Source organism: Mus musculus, chromosome 6 (genome assembly GCF_000001635.26).
Source record: "Mus musculus strain C57BL/6J chromosome 6, GRCm38.p6 C57BL/6J".
In the NCBI taxonomy this organism is placed as follows: Eukaryota; Metazoa; Chordata; class Mammalia; order Rodentia; family Muridae; genus Mus; species Mus musculus.
Window position 1 is genome coordinate 88963058 of NC_000072.6, and position 14599 is coordinate 88977656.

At 51.2% G+C, this 14599-nt stretch overlaps 1 long non-coding RNA gene across 5 annotated transcripts; it reads right to left on the reverse strand.

Annotated features, from left to right (window-relative positions):
• Positions 1–1690: 1690 nt before the first annotated feature.
• Positions 1691–10830, reverse strand: Gm36409. Of its 5 annotated transcripts, XR_869258.3 has the most exons (5): positions 7362–10830; positions 5881–6555; positions 5445–5538; positions 5105–5182; positions 1691–4385 (listed from the first exon to the last, which is right to left on the reverse strand). It is a non-coding gene; the product is annotated as a predicted gene, 36409 (long non-coding RNA). The 5 variants fall into 5 exon arrangements; XR_003956463.1 differs by lacking the exon at positions 5881–6555 and having other exon boundaries at positions 1691–3865; XR_869259.3 differs by lacking the exon at positions 5881–6555.
• Between the last annotated feature and the right edge of the window lie 3769 nt (positions 10831–14599).

Below are 14599 nucleotides of genomic sequence, written 5' to 3' on the forward strand. Positions count from 1 at the left end.
CTGCTTCTGTGAGGGTGTGCCTCACCCACCCACCTACTCCCGCCTCCCCACCCTTGATTCCCCTATACTGAGGCATCTATTGAGCCTTCATAGGACCAAGAACCTCTCCTCCCATGGATGCCTGACAAGGCCATGGAAGGGACTCTCTTACTATACTAGTCTGTCTACTTGGGAAAGTGTTGAACAGGAAGTGAAAGACCTCCACACTCAAAGTGTCTTCATTAGCCTTGCAAAAACTTTTTCTGTTTTATTAGTTTCAAAGAACTGGGTCTGGTTCTTTATTTATTATTTCTACAGCTTTTAAGTTCTTTAATTTATTTATTTGCTTTTATCTCTGTGATCGCCTCTCTTCTACTTTTTGTGGTTTGTTCTTTTCTTGCCGATCTGAAGTTGGAAGTCTCATCTGTCCCTTTTGTTTGAGTGTGAAAGAACTAGAGAAGAAAACCCTGGAGTTATGCAGGGAGGGGCCCGGGACACATTTGGCGTGTGCGGGGTGGGGGTGCGGGTGGGGGTGGGGGATCTGTCTTGCTTGTTGACTGGGAAGTCTGCTATTTTTGTTTTATGTCCTCCTTGACCTATATGTTATTTGGAAGAGTCATTTTGAAACCTATTTTCTTTCTGCCTTTTTATGGGGCGTGTGTGCATACATCTGTGTGGTACATACCATGCCAGAGGTAAAAGAAAGGTGTCTTCCTTAACTATTGTTCAGCTTAGTCTGTCTGTCTGTCTGTCTGTCTGTCTGTCTGTCTCTCTCTCTCTCTCTCTCTCTCTCTGTGTGTGTGTGTGTGTGTGTGTGTGTGTGTGTGTGCGCATGTGAGCCTGTGTGCTCAGGTATCAAAGCACACATATGGAGGATGGAGGACAGAACACAACTTCAGTCAGGTCTCTCCTTTCTCAGTGTGGATCCCAGGGAGTGAGATCAGGTCATAAGGCGTGGTGTAGCAGGTGCCTTTACCTGCTGAGCCACCTTTGCGGCCTCTAGCTTGTAATTTGAGGCAGTCTCTCACTTGAACCCAGAGCTGCTGGTGTGGCTAGTGTAGCTACCCAGGCTGCTTTGAGGCTCCCGTCTCCTCCCCCTGAGAGGAGGGAGTACAGGCTACACCCACTCTGTCTTTCTGTGAGTGCCCAGGTCTTTACTCATTCAGCCCCCAGCCAGTCTTCCTGTTTCTACAAAGTCTTTGCACGCAGCTTTATCACATTGTGGTTAAGACTGTGGTCTAGGAGAGCCATTCCAGCCATTTGCTTTCGACATTCTCTCTGAAGCTGACCGCAGAAGAGACTGGTAAAGATGCTCTGTGGACCTTGTCCAAATGGCGTGTTCTTGCCTGGTGGGCACAGTGACAGATGTCGCCCGGTGGTCCTATCTGTTCATCCAGCACTTGTTTTTGTTTCCTTCCTACTTCACAAATGAGTATCAGAGAACTAAAACGATTCACCATAATCAAAACAAATCTCCCGTCTCCTAAAGTTCTGACATTTGAAGAATATATTTTGCTACTGTGTAGTTTAGGGTATGGAAGCTGGAGAGTTTTGTTTTCTTTTTTCTTTTCTTTTCTTTTAAAATTTATTTATTATATGTAAGTACACTGTAGCTGTTTTCAGACACTCCAGAAGAGGGCATCAGATTTCATTATGGATGGTTGTGAGCCACCATGTGGTTGCTGGGATTTGAACTCAGGACCTTTGGAAGAGCAGCCGGCTCTCTTAACCACTGAGCCATCTCGCTAGCCCGAGTTTTGTTTTCTTGAGATGGGTTCCTACTATGCTGTCTCTGCTGGCCTGGATCACCTGGGATCAATGCATCTCTTGTCAGCTCTGAGCACTGGGACCGCAGGAGAGTGACTCCATACTCATGCGGGGACCATCTGAATCAGTAATGGGATCCTTGGGATATGAATTAAGGCCTGGGCTTGGCTGCTTGCTGTGGGCTCAGAGCTCAGCTCCACCCCATGTCATTGGTGGTATTTGTCGGCATATGCCATCTATGCGGTGGAGTTGGGAATCTCGGCTTGTTAGGAGAGAAACACACTTGTGGGGGAAGCAGCTCACACTCTCTAAGTGGACGTGGGTGTTGGCATCATCTGTGGAGACCATCACACATCTACTGTGTGGGCTGTGCCTGATGCTGACATAACCCCTGCTTTTCCTTGTTTAGAGGAGCTTGAACCTCTCCCACCTTCTCCTTCTTGCTGTCCCTCTGGATGCAGGATGCTTGCCTGCCGGGGTTTGGAGCAGGGAGCTAGCTGTGCAGCCTGGAGGTACCTACTTCACACTGGCTCTCCAGGAACCTCGTTCATCTGAACAGAGGTGCTATTCCCCGAGATGGGGAAGGTGAGGGGTTCCTTAAAAAAAAGGTTTAGAGAAAAATTGGATGAGGGAGGCATGTAAGAGCTCGGAGTGGGAAGGGCGGTCAACAAATGGTTGGGTAAATGGAGCAATGCTGAGGGTGCCCCTGGGCGTTAGGGATGGCCAGGGCAAAGGCCAGTGCATGGCCACTGAACATGAACAAGGAGGTGTGGGAACACAGTGGGCACAGCAGCCTCAGTGAGGGCCTTGATCTCAAAAGCTGTTTTGTGCACACAAGAGGTGCGGGTTGAGGGGGGAGGGGTTAAACCCTTATCCCACCGAATCGGAGCCCAGAGCAGCTCGCTCAGAGATGTATGGATTGTTTTCTTGTCTCTGGATAGTGCTGCTAACACAAAGGGTATGCCTCTGTGCCCATGCTTTGGGCCCCCTCTACTGCCAGCCCCCCCCCCCACTCCTCTCTCTTGTCTGTGGGACTCCAACGCCTGGACAGGCTGATAGGGCCCCAGTTCTGTACCTGTCAGACTGCGGCCGCCTGCTACCGCTTATCCCTCTTATCCACGTCTCTAGCGCTAGGACTGCTTCTTTGAGAAAAAGTAATTTATTTTCTAATTACGAAAGACGATGGGCCTGAACAAAAGAAAGGCAGCCTCTAGCACAGTCAGCAGGGCTGAGCAGGAGCTGGCACAGGGTAGGAAGCGGGGAAGCTAAGGGTTCTTGGAGCTGCCAGCTAGCAGACAGGAGGTCTGAGTCCTGCCCCTCACTGGTGGCTGGGGGCTGCACGGAAATGTTTGCACTGGGAGATGGGGCCAGATCTGTGGCACTGCCCAGTTGCCATAGGCGCTGGGGTTGGGAAACACCTCATTTCTTTTTCTTTAATTTAAATTTTATTTTGTTTTATTTTGAGTGTTTTACCTGCATCTATGTGTGTTCATCACAAGTGTGCCTGATAGCCATGGAGGCTGGAAGAAGGTACCAGATCCCCTGGAACTGGAGTTACAAAGGGGTGTAAACTGCCATGTAGGCAGTGGGAACTGAACCCGGGTGTTCTGGAAGAGCACTAAGTGCTCTTGACCATGTAGCCATCTCTCCAGCCCCTACCCTGTTTCTTGTAGAATCCTCTCAATCTTCTGTTTTATTTTCTCCCCAAATATACATTCCCAAGGGAAGGTACCATCTGCCGCCTAGGGAATTGCTAGGGGAAGGGGTCAGGTACTGTAGGCTCCATGGCTCAAATGAGTCTGGGTATCAGCATGACTCTCCTCTGTAGCTCTACCTTCCCTGGGCTCCATCCACATATCCAGCCCTCCATCCAGATGCTCTGTGCCACGTAGAGAATGACTCACAGTGGCTGTGAGATAGTGGGGATGAGTGCGTCCAGTTGTACAGCAAGGAAAAGTAAAAGATCACAGAGCAGCAGATAGATAGCAAAATGTGGTGCTCAGAAGATCCAGTTGGAACTCGAAGCAGTCAGCTGGAGTTCCTGATTGAGAGTCTTGGTGGAGGGTCCTCTTGGTGGCTAAGCTTGTAGTTTCTGGGTTCCACCACAGGAACTTTTATTCTATGGGATAAACAGTAGTGACACCTTGGATGGAAATGGTTGATCATCTAGCTGGTCACAAAGACACAGTGTTTTAATACCTGTAGCTGCTTGCTAACTTCTCTATTTGTTACAGAGACAGGGCCGGAATCAGGTTGACAGTCAGTCTTAGAGGGCATGTGACATAAACATGTTTGGGCCTGAAGTGGGAAGGGACCAACATGCTTCCAGAGACAGTTCTTAGTGAGCTTAAACAACATCTAACAATTTACCAATATCTTACACCATCCATCCATCCATCCATCCATCCATCCATCCATCCATCCATCCATCCACAGCAGCTATGAAGATGACAGACCCAGGATACAGTGCACAGACTCTGGGTGAGGGATGCACTGTCCTTTTCAGGAAGGGGTGACAACAGAAAGTTCTCAGTTGCCCAGGACCACTCCATCAGGAGAAACCACCACAGAGCTCCTTGTGGGGACCAGGCTTGCTATGGATGATGCTGGGCTTTCACCAGTGTTCATTATTCAACGATCTCAAAGGAAAGAAAGACCTGTCACAAAGGTGCCCAGATCTCAGGGGTGGGTGATCCGCCTCACTTCTGACTAGCTCTGTTTGGCTTAGCTATCCACTCCACAAAACCCATCACTGAGGAGAGGAAGAGTCAGGAATCTTATTGGCTAATTCCTGGGATCCAGTCACCCCAGAGTGAGGGAACTCAGCTTCTGTGTGTGCATGTGTGCATGTGTGCATGTGTCTGTGTTTGTTTGTGTGTGTACGTGTGTACATACATGAACCATGGGTTTTTACAGATTGTGAGCATGGCCAATAGTCAGGAGGGCAGCCATCCATCCCACTGGAGGCAGATTCTGTACCACCTGCCAGAGGCCACAGCTTTTCCAATTAGTCACCAGGGTGACACACTTGAAATCAAAGTGGACACTCCAAATGAGCCAATCAATAGCTCCATTTTCCCTTGCTGCCTGGGCGGGGAAAGAGTGCTAACTCATGAAGTCAGCCTCTCTCTCTCTCTCTCTCTCTCTCTCTCTCTCTCTCTTTCTTTCTCTCTCTCTTTCTCAGGTTCTCTTCCCCCAGCTCTGCCTTGGGATGTTTTAGAAAGTACCTGGGGGACAGTCTGAGTGCCCCCAGTGCCTGGGCACTAGGTACAGATGCTTCATCAGTAGAGTGCTTGCCTACCATGCAAAAGGCCTGAGTTTGATCCCTAGCACCTCATAAACTAGGCGAGGTACACACCTTTAACCCCAGAAGGTGGAGGTAGAGGTAGAAGGGTCAGAAGTTCAAGATCAGCTTCAGCTGCAGAGTAAGGCTAACCTGGAAGAGAGTGGAAACAAAGGTCCATGTTTACCTCAGCCTCTAAATGGGAAGGTGTTCCACATTGTAAGGACAGGGCCCCAGATCCCCTGGAACCAAGGGGTTCCTCTCTCCAGGCCTCTCCTTGCTTCTGAATAGGCATCCCTTGTCCCCAGGCTAGCCCACCTCTCTCTTCTTTATCCCAGAGTCAGGATACCTATGAGGAGCCACTACACCCTACCTCTCCCTCTTGCCCCTCTCCTTGTTCCCCCCGAATACCTACCTCTGATTGTCTCATCAGGTCACCTGGTGGCCATCGATCCCAGTAAACCACAGTCCACTTCAGCGTTCTCCCTACATTTCCTGCTCCCCCATACCTGAAAACAGCCCCAGATTTTATCTGGCCACAGAGCTGGGAATCTGGGTGTAGTGACCCCTCCCCAGGCTGGCTCCTTCTTCTGTCTCTCTGTCCCTTATGGCTGCCCATGTGTCTAGTCTCCACTTTCCATCCAGCCCCACTCCTGCCTTCCACTGCTCGGGCTTCACACCGTGTGTGTGTGTGTGTGTGTGTGTGTGTGTGTGTGTGTGTGTGTGGTGTGTGTGTATGTGTGTGTGTATGTGTGTGTGTATATGTGTGTGTGTGTATGTATGTGTGTGTGTGTTCTAGTCCACAGGGAAGTCCCTGGTCAGTCCTGGCATTCCCCACCTCCCTGCCTCACCTGTCCTCTACAGCCATGTTTATGGTCCTACAGCTGGAGATGCCGTCTCCACCCCCAGCTCTCCTGTGTGTCCCTGTGCTGGAAGCTGCGGTCTGTTCTGCCTGTTCCCTAGCAACCCCGCCCCTGGCATCCCTGGTTGTCTGAAGTATACACCCAGCCTCCTGCCCCTGCTGTGACTAATTCTGCCTCTGACCTGCTAAGCACAGCAGCACCTCTGGGGTTTACCTGGTCCCCTTCTCTACCCTGCACATTGCCATGTGGGCTCGACCTGTGTTGTGGGCTGCAGTGTAGGTCTAGTCAGGTCCTATCAGGTTGAGGATTCACCTAGTCAAGCTCTCCTATTCCGCCAGGCCTGCTTCACTCCTGTGACCCTGGCTAGTAGGGTGGGAGGTTTCTAGCCACCAGATGACCTAGGAGCTATGGCCATGTAAACTGGTAGCCCACTGGCCTGCTGGGAAGCTGCCTGGGAGTCCCCTATCTGTCCCTGAGTGCCCATCCCATCCTGCTTGGTCCCTGGCCCCTGCTTAATTAACTCCCTTGGAGCAGCCAGCTGTTTCTTCTCTCCATCTCATCCCAATATTTTTCATGTCTAATCCACCAAGGAGATCTCCTGCAGGCTTTGAAGTCTCTGGGCACGCAGATGAAGATGTCACCCTGGCATGCATGTTGTGTTTCCTAATGAGCAGAGGTTTGATAGGCGTTGGTTGAGATGAAGAAAACACTCCCCAGCCGCCCCTCTGCCTGGGTGGTATTCCTGCACTAGCTACACCCCCTCTCGTCAAGACCCCCATGCCCAGTGACCAGGTCTAGGGACCCCGAGGAGGCAGAGGAGCAATTGCTGCAGGTCCGGGGTGCAGAGGGGTGGGGAGTGGAAGAAGGCCCCTGAGTGAGGGCCGACGGATAAGGCTCTGCATGGAGGAAGGGGCAGTTTTTGAGGAGTGGGCCGGGTTCCTGATGCAGCCAGAGTTCCAGCTTTTCTGCCCCGCCAGACTCCCCTCTACCCCATGCCTGCGTCAGTGTCCCAGGACAGAGCACTGCAAAAGTGGGTCAACCATACATTCCCACCAGCTTGTAGGGCACCCTACTCATGCCACCTGGTCAAGGTCAAAGGCCCCCCTGGTCTTCCATTTCTTCAATGGATAGATGGAGCTTGTTTGGTGAGATGTGCCAGGCACATGCCAACCTAAGTGTTGGAGGTTAAAAGAATGTACCCATAGTCAGGTGTAGTTAGGGGTCAGGCCTGACTGGGGTCCTGGGAGGCTTGGCCTGACACTGTCAACTTTGCTGTGACAGTTTAGCTGTCACATTGCAGTGACCCTTTTGGGTATTGTTGAGGAGGGGTAGATGAAGCCTTTGAGAAAGGCAGTTTCCGGGATGGTCCTGATGTCTCTGAACACCTCTGGCACCCTCATGCTCTGGCCCCTTCAGGCCATCCACCCTGCCATCCTTTCAGTTTAACGTCACCTTCAGTGAGTACTAACCATCAGCCCAGGCCCTTTTCTTGGGGAACTCAGTTGCCATGGTGACACCCAAAAGGTAGACAATAGGTCTGACATCCAATGAAGTTCCCGTAGCCATGGGGTAGCTTGTCAGAGATGAACTCACAGTCAGACTCAACGTATCCCAGCTGGATTCTGGAGGCTGAGATCCCCCAGGCTGTGTCTTTGACATGTGGTAGTCTCCTGTTTGTCAACATTGCCTGCTGGGTGCTTCTGGTTTGGGGTGAAATAGCCAGCTAATCAACAAACAAGTGGGGTCCTTAAAGGCCAACAGACACAAAAGGCTTGTCTCCCTCCTCCCCCACCACCACTAGCCATTGAGCGGGCCTCATGGGACCTGGATGACATATAGGTCAGGGAGGACAGTCTTTTGGGTAGAACTGACAGACTTCCTGCAGGAAGCTAGAGACCTGGGACTAGAGACAGCCTGAAAATCAGAGCCTGGGGGTCAGGATGAATCCCAGGGAAGGCCTTTCTCTGTGGGTTTCCAGTCTGCCCTGAACTCTCACAGGAACCTGTCATAGCACCCAAACTTTCAGCACTTGCCTTTTTTCCAGGTACCTCCTTTCAGTTTTACAAACCCTCTCAAGGGAAAATTTCTGTCACGTGTCAGAGACTGAGCTCAGAGAGGTTGGGAACACGGCTGAGGGTGCACAGCATTGTTTTTGTTTTTTCCCAAACAAGTAATTTGGGCTTGATCCCCCATCCTAGAGCTTCCATTTTGGGGGTGGGGTTTAATCTGAGACAGCTTGCATGGACCCCCAAGAGCCCCTGCTGGTGCTTTAATGACATTGGCATAGACTCTGGAAAGGTACTGAGAGCTGGCCCTTGATCACTGTCCCCTGTGCCTGCCGTGTCCGGGCTCCGCAGCCTCTCAGGACAAGAAGAGTCGATTGCAATGTGCAGCCTGTTTGTTCGAGCTCTTCTGTGTGCTGGGACAGCACTGGCTGATTGACAGGGAGTGATGGGGATATTCTCTCTCTGATAATTGAAAATCAGCAGAGTAACAAGCAGCAGCAACAGGCTCCAGCTCCTGACTGATGGCTGGCTCTGTCCCCTGGCCCCGTGTTAAAGAGCCTGCTTCACCCCCATTTGCTTCTGCTAGACTCCTACCCACTGGACAAGCTAGAAGGTTTAGGGGCGTAAGAAATGGGGAGTGACTATGCCCGTTCTGTTCAGCGGCATCCTTCACAGTAGCCTTGGCCAGCTGCTGCTTTCTTGTCACCCCTGGCACAGGTCTTGGCCCACTGAGGTGGAATGAACCCCTTGGAAATGTCCGCCTCTGGAAAACCATGCTTTGTTCGGTCCTCAGCCTGCTTTACTGGCATGTGCGTGCCCCCCTCAGACACTCCCCAGTCAGGCTCCCTGCAGGCTGCTCCATACTCTTTCCTTCTCAAAGCTGCTCCCCTCTCAACCCTGCTGCTCCCCCTGACACTCCCACTGTCATCTGACCTCATCCGTGACCTTTCCTCAGCCTGCCGCCCACAGGCCTCCTGACTCAGGCTGTGCCATCCGTTTGTCACACGCTGCCGCCTGCTCCCTGCTCTGGTTCCCAAACACTGAGTCATTGTGATTGCCAGAACACCTCCCTCTGTGCCTTCTGCATCGAAAGAGCTTTGGGCTCTCCAGGGAGTTGGACTTGCTTCCTCAGAGGCAGCCCTACTTGGAATCAGAAATGGCCTTGCTGCGTTGTTCATCACTGGGCCTGCTGACCACCCTTAATTCTCTGCAGAGGCAAGTTCCTCTGAGCTAACCCTCTTTGGGACTGGCCTGGGCCCAGTGGATACACACAGAGATTAGGGGAAGGAGAAGGCTTGTCCTTTCCCCAGTGTAAAACCTGGACCAAGCAGGGGACAGAGCCTGAGTCCAGCCTTCTACCTGCTTACAGACTCTTGTGATCCAAAGATGTGAGGCTTCTGTTGGCAAGTGGACACAAGTTCAAAACCACAGACAAACAAAGGGAAGATCAAGAGAAGAAATTAGTATGACTTAAAATAGCTGGACAAACCAATCAATGAAACGCCCACCCTCCGTGCTGTAAGAAGCAATAGAGCCAGCGTTGTGTTGAGAGCAGGGACTCTGAAGCCAGACTCACTAGTCCTGAGAGAATCCACACGATGTCTGGGGAGCAGCAGCATCCTCTCTGTGTTCTCATCTGCATTTCGTGTCTTACCTACTGGGCTGGGAGTATGGGGCAGCAGAGCTGGCTTTGCCTGGCTCACTGAGATCTTAGTTCAATCTCCAGCATTACCTTTCCTCCACCTCCTAATACCATTACACCAGGGCTTCGGGACAAAGCAATCAAACAATGGCAAATACAGATGTACCATTCACAAAGAACCACAGATGGGACCATGTGTTTTCAATGACACCTTCCAGCATGTACATGTAAATTAACAGGGATGGGGCTATGTTTTGGGGGCTGATATTTGCCACAGTTTCAGGAGATGATGATGACGTCAGTGAGAGGCATAGCCTATGACCAGGATTTGATGCTGGTCGACAAGGGGTCTTTACCATACCTGTATTTTCTCATGGAGAGGGAGGATAATCATAGCCTTTAATTATAACAACCACAGGGCAACAGGATGCAGTCCTGCCTGGGTAGGTGGTCTGGGGATACACAAAGTCTCCATAAAGAATTTTCCAGTTTGAGGAGCTGGGGGGATGGCTCAGTGGTTAAGCGCTTGCCTCTCAAGTATGAGAACTGGAGTTTGGATCCCTACAACACAAGTAAGTGCTGTGCAGCCAAGATGGCTTCTGTAATTCTAGTCTGGGAAGGTGGCAGTAATCCATACCCAGAGCAAGCTGGCTTGAGAGACTAGCCATATCTATGAGCTCTGAGATTGACTGAGAGCCCTGCCTCAATGATTAAGGTGGAAGAGCTATCAGAATGCCTGCCTCCTGACATCAGCCTCCGGCCTCCACACACAGGCACACACATGTGTGCATGCACCCATATGTGTGCGCCCCTACACATGCAAACATACAAACATGCACATCACATTCAGATGGACATGTAAAATGAAAAAAAATTTCACTAGTTTGCGAAAGCATTCCAGCAAGAAAGAATTATCAGAAATCGGGGATTTCTTCAATTTGGGAAATTGAAGAAAATGTTTTTTCTTATAACAGAGACCACAGGGGGCAGAACTAAAGATCCTCTGGACGTAACATGGTCACTCCAATGCTGCCTGGCTTTGGGGTAAGGTCCCTCTTTCTCTCATGAGCTCCTGGAGGCTGGCAGAGGGGAGCTGTACTGCTCAGTTGCATGGCTGTGGACAGCACACGCTGAACCCCAGGCTGTGCCCCATCTCCTCCACACCCCAGTGGGCAAAGGGCAGCATTAGTGGCTTGGATGCTGGGCAGCGGAGTCCATGTCTGTCTCTGCCACTGACTTCCTTTGATCATTTTTATTCTTGATAACAAGCAGAGCCGAGCTTTACCCAACACTTACCAGCCGCATCTCATTAATCTTGCAATAACCCCATGAGCCAGGTCACGCTAGATTGATTGCAGAAATAGATCCAATCAATGCCTCATTCCCCTGGACGCCCTCGCTCTTCCTCATGTGATGCGCCGCCTTCCGTGAAGGGGCGGCTCCACCGGTCCCCTCCCTGGCTCAGGCCTGGCCTGTCACCTGCTTTGGCCAGCAGAATGTGACCAAGTGACACTTGAGGACTAGCTTTGAGCTGCAGAAACCCAGTCTGGTCCCATTGCCTCATGTGTCTGCCAGACTCCTGTGAGAACAGGCTAGCTGGTTTACAGGAGTAGAAGACACTGGCCAAGCCATCACCAGTCACTTGAAGGAGCGGCTGACTGCAGAAGCCAGAGCCACACAGATAGCTGTACACAGACCACGTGCTGAATCGTGCTATGGTTTTTCCTTTCTCTCAGTTAGGCCTCTGGCACAGGGTTTGAGGGTCCACATCCTGCCTGGCCATTGTCTCCATGTGCATCATCCCTGGACTCTAGGGGAGACTCGGGTATGAAGATGCTCTGAGGAGCCCCGTGGTCTCCCCACCCCTTATTTCCACTTTGCTTGCCTTACTTCTGCAGGTCAGGCAGAGCCTATGGAATCAGGTTGGCGAGAATCAGGACTTTACTGAGTAATTATAGGATTAGACATCCCCCTCGAAATTAAATGCTACCTCTTACCTTCCAGAGAAGACTCCCACCCCCCACCTGCTACCATGTAATTATCTGGTGAATTACTCTACGGAGGTCTCACGGTAATTATGCCAAGAGTCAAAAGCCAGCAATTGTTCCAGTCATTACAACGAGGAATTAGCTTTCATTGTGTGAGCCTGCAGTGCCACAGCTGGCGCCAGAAGCCACAGTCACAGTGCAGGACCATACCTCAGTGCGGGCTCAGTGCTGGACAGGTGGAGCCTGGGTCACAGCCCCTAGGAAGCCTCCACTCACCAGCCCCTGGTCCCCAGGAGGGATATCTGTCTTCGTGGCACTGGCGACTTAGAATAAGGATCCCAGGGGTTTTCTGCCTCATTTGGTGCCATCGCCACTGAGGATTGGAGGGTCACAGTTACAACTGATCTTCCGTTGTACCCCACTCAGCACTAACAGGAGATAACGATGCTGAGAAGAGTCAGCATCTGTTTAGGAAGTATTGGTGAGCAGCCTCGGAGGTGACCCAGTTGGGGTTTTAATTAGGTTTCTGCTGCTGTGATGTAACACCACAGCAGAAGCAACTTGAGGGGGAAACGGTTTATTTGACTTACAGGTCACAGTCCATTGTTGAGGGAAGCCAGGGCAGCAACCTGAGGTAGACACACCTGAGGGAGGAACTGAAGCAGAAGCCATGGAGGAACACTGCTGACTGGCTTCTTCCCCATGGCTTGCTCAGCCTGCTTCTTATAGCACCCAGGGTCATCTGTCCAGGGCTGGCATTGGCCACAGAGGGCTGGAGCTCCCATGTCAATCAAGACAATGCTCTGCAGATGTACTTGTAGGCCAATGTGTGGGAAGCATTTTCTCATTGAGCCTTCCTCTTCCCTGATGACCCTAGCTTGTGTCAGTTGACAAAAAAAAAAAAAAAAAGACAGGAGTGCTGGTATGTTCTTGCAGTCCCAGATCTGGGGAGGAGCGGTCAGGGGGATCTCTGGAACTCACCAGACATCCAGTTGATCCTTACCAGTGAATCTCATGCCAATGAAAATCTCCCTCTCAAAACATAAAGCAGATAGCTCCTGAGTAAAAACATGCAAGGTTGACCTCTGGCATCCACAGGCATGTATACACTATACATACTATACACACACTCACACACATATACACTCATACACACACTAACACACGCACACACTCACACACATGAGTGAGCTCACCGAAGTCATGACTTGCGCTAACAGCCATTTATTCTGAGCATGCTCAGAATGGCATGCTATCAGTATATAGGAGGGTGTTAAGAATAAGGGCTCAAGGTCACATCACCCTAAAGTTCTGTGTTGGCTTCCTGCCTCAGTGTCCCACACTGCACCATTGGGTGTGCCAGGATTAAATCAGCTAGCAGGGCATCAGGGTTTTGTGGCGGAATCAAGTGCGGAGTGAATGCTGGAGTAAGCCTGCTGCCCAGGAGCTGGGGTCTGACAGGTGCGGCTCAGGGAGGGAATGGCCTCCACTTGGTCATCTGCCAGGATTGGGAGGAGTGGTCACAGGGTGACCCAGACAGAGGTGATATGGAGAAAGGGGACTCTGATGGGCATGTGCCTGGGGCTAACCTGCCCCTTTCAGAACTGGGTGGGATGACGCCTTGATTCTCCCCAAAGCTATGGCTGAAACACCAGGTATGAGGTTCCAATCTCCCGAGAACACAGGATTGGCTGGATCCGCTGTGGAGACAGTTCTGGAGTAAGCCCCAGGCCAAGGAGACTAGTAAAGGTTGAAAATCATAAACCAGAGATTGGGGTAGCAGAGAGGAAGCAGAATGTAGGAGGTGAGCCATGACTGTACCTCACTTCTGTGATCTAGTTCCTAGGTCAAGCCCTGACTTCCCACAGCACCAAGCTGTATACAGGTTCCCATTGAGTCTGGCCAAGGAGGAGGGGCTACCCCAGAGCCTGCTGGGAGTGGACTTCTGGCCTGTGGTTCTTTACCACAGGCCATAGGTCCCCACTCCCAGGGATACAAAGATAATATGGCGTGGTACCGTGTTATCTTGTTGCCCTGTTGTCCTGCATGCAGGGCTTTGTTTCAGCCTCCTCCTTCCCTGGCCTCTCTCTCCCTTCCCCCATCTGCACCTGTCAATCTTGGACCTCCACTCTCCTCCAGAGCAGGGACGTTCTGAGCTGCCTGTGGTCTGCGAATGGCAATCTGAAGATCCCCGCTGAGCCACGCTTCCTTTCAATCCACTCTCCGCTCCGTAGCTGCAGCATTGTAGTCTGGCTGAGACACGGACTGAATGAAGCAGCCGCTCAATTCGAGCCTGCTACAAAGGGAGTATTTTGATGTTTTCATTTCTTTCTAGTTCAATAATTCGAGAAAACACATGGATTCGGTGCTGGTTCCAACAGGCTCTCTACTTTAAAAACTTTGTGTTGGTTGAAAAGTACATAGGAAAAGGGAATCGATCTACAGTGAGAGCTTGAGGGGAGGGGGCAGCAGCTTTGCCTGGGTGCTCTGCGACCCCTCCCGCTCTGACCTGGATTTTGCATTCAGTCTAGGGAGCTATCAACCTTGAGTCTTACCCAGGCCAGGGAACAAAGAAAAGAGGCAAACAAGGAGATTCCGCCCAAGCGCTGGGTTGCTCTCCATGGTCCTGAACGGGCACAATGACGACCCCCACCCCCACCCCCATCCCCATCCCCAACCTTCTCTCGTGCTCAGCAACAGGCCAGGGGCTGTCAACATGGACCTTATCTGAGTTGAGTATTAGAGACATATCTTGCAAACAGAGACACCCTGGATGTTCAGCTCACCCTACCACCAGAAAACACCACCAAAAAAGGCTCGTAGGGGAGCAGCTAGGCTATTGGAGGGAGCACAGAGAAATAGGCTACCACATAAAATGCTTTCTGAGAGAAGCGGTGTCCCAAGTGACAGCTAGCAGTGAGAGGACTTGGGCATATATGAAGAGAAACGGGAGCGTTTCAGAATCAGGGACCCTATGTCCAAAGCCAAAACCAAGTAATCCACAGTCGAACACACAGGCCTCGAGATCATTTGTATCCTCACCGGTTGTGTGATCCTACACAAATGACCCC